The 2,390-nt window shown below is 34.6% G+C and overlaps 1 long non-coding RNA gene across 1 annotated transcript; it reads right to left on the reverse strand.

The window, feature by feature from the left end:
• On the reverse strand, positions 1,205–1,974 carry LOC104778059. The gene is made up of 2 exons (XR_766383.2): positions 1,791–1,974; positions 1,205–1,517 (listed from the first exon to the last, which is right to left on the reverse strand). It is a non-coding gene; the product is annotated as an uncharacterized LOC104778059 (long non-coding RNA).

Genomic DNA, 2,390 nt, shown 5'->3' on the forward strand with positions numbered 1-2,390 from the left:
TGGAATCAACCCGTATGATTCAATGGATTGATAATGATAGTTTGCTAAAATTATCATTTGCTCACACCTGAAAATGTATAACCCTTTAGTTTTTGTACTCTTTTAGAAGCTAGCTAGAAAAGTGATATATTGCTATTAGTGAAGGATTGCTATAGGTAAAACTAAAATTAGAAAAGCATCATAGTATTTCGTTGAAATGTTAAATCAAGAGAACAGATAAATGATGATATTGATATAAAGAGGTAGAGAAGCTCACAACGAGTCTTCACAGGTGTTAAATGAAAAGGGAAAGGAATTGAATGCTTGGTAGTTGCCACCGATACAGTTATTTTGTATTATGGTTCATTATTTCTTTTTGGTCTATCCATTTATTATCTTCATGATTTTATGGGTTATATGTCTTTTTAGCTTGGTGTAGCTTTGTCTAACTACATTTCTAAGCATTGGCTACTAGTGTGTTTAACACAAACCGAAGTTATAGATCTCTGACTTACTAATTATATCTAAATACTACTTGTTTATTGATTTCTTGGTTTGTTCAGATGAAAAATATAAAACTGACACTAAATAAAGTAGCTACGTTTCACATTGTTTTGGTACGAAAAAGGGGGACACAAACAGATTACCAAAAAAGAGAGAGAAACGCAGATTTTAAAATCAACAGAATCTAAGGTATGTTCTTATCAAGCCCTTAGCCTATGGTACAATCAAATTTTTACAACATAGAAAAACGTAACAGTTCCAACGGCTCCACATGTACATTTTTCTTTTCTTAGTAATTTCAGCAGTAATTTATGGTTTTAGCCATTAAAATATGTCCATACATTCACATAAATATTAATGTGGGACTTGCTCTATGCACGAAGTATAGATGATTGCAACGTACAACAGAAATCATGCATCATGTGAGTAGGAAGAAAGTACAACAGCTCGCTTATCGCCACTCATCAACCTTTGATGATTTCTGTTAACTGAACATATATATAAGGTAGTTACGGCTATAGACAAAACACGATGTCAATGCCATTGATAGAGAAAATTCCGTAAATGCCAAGCCAGAAATGTGGAATAGTTTTAGTTAAGAAGATGTCAACTAAATTCCATGTTCAGACCAGCAAATACGGAAATTTTAGTAGAGAAGATTCATTTAGTCGATCATTTTCACATGTACATGCAAGTTCTTCAACCTAAATATGAATCAATAGACTGAAAATTAAAACATCTTCCTCATCCAATGTATTTTTTTTTTTTTACCAACACAAAGCATTAAAACAGATCTCATGGTGTTTAAACGCAACAAATCCCATACAAAGGCATAAGATTAAACAACGCAAAAGCAGCCAAACCCTACATAACTGCAAAAAAAAATTTGTCCAACACTCACGCCTTGTAACCGTACCTTACAGATAGAGAGAGGATCCCAAATACCGAGAGATGTGGAAACAACTCTCCATACCAAATCATAATACAATCAGTAACGTCTTCTCGGGCTTCGTGAACGCTGGGACCTCCCAGACCTGCAAATACCCAGAAAAAAAACCCAATGATCAATAAATGATTAATATGTCTAAAGGTGAAACTACTTGAAAAGTCGCATGTGATTGATTCATTGGGAGAAAATAAGTGCTTAGGACAATATAGTACTTTGTCTATGGTTAAAAGGTTTGAGATATATAATCTTTGTGTCTACATATTCAAGGCTACACTACACTTCAACAAACCGCAAGAGCAGACAAGTCGTGGTACTTGGTTAATGAGAGGGGAAACAGAAGAGTAATAAGGTTACCAACCTCTGGTTTTTTCTCCAGTGAGATCCACCAGAACTGGGACCACTGCTGAATGCCCAGTCAACAGTGACATTCTGCGTTAGAAGCTCAGCACCATTCATTGCTGATATCGCCTTCTGTGCATCTTCTTTCTTCTCATATTCTATCAAAGCATAGCCCTGATCAAAACGACAAGGGAAAGTGTACAAGTTAAATACAACTTGCATAAGAACTCACGCAAACTGATAAAAAAAAAAAAAATTGATCCGTAAACTCCCTCTAAAACACAGCTTATCATACTCGGCTCTTCATTTCTGATAGTTAACAATATATGGATTAAAACATAAAATATGTCTAAGAGGAGAGCATCAACTGGGATAACACAGCATTGCAGCTGACAGACTACATCTGTTGTATCTATCATAACAGCATTATAAAATAGCAAAGTTTTGCATATCATTTTTGGCTCTCCATTCCTAATACTTAGCATTACACTGATTAACACATAACAGTATGTTGAATAGGAGAGTCATCTTGGACACACTTTACAGAATATTACATCTCTAACGTCCATCGTGAATCAAAATAACATAGCAAAAAACTTAGCTTCACTATAGCCAACAA

Source organism: Camelina sativa, chromosome 3, assembly GCF_000633955.1.
Source record: "Camelina sativa cultivar DH55 chromosome 3, Cs, whole genome shotgun sequence".
NCBI classification, from domain to species: Eukaryota; Viridiplantae; Streptophyta; class Magnoliopsida; order Brassicales; family Brassicaceae; genus Camelina; species Camelina sativa.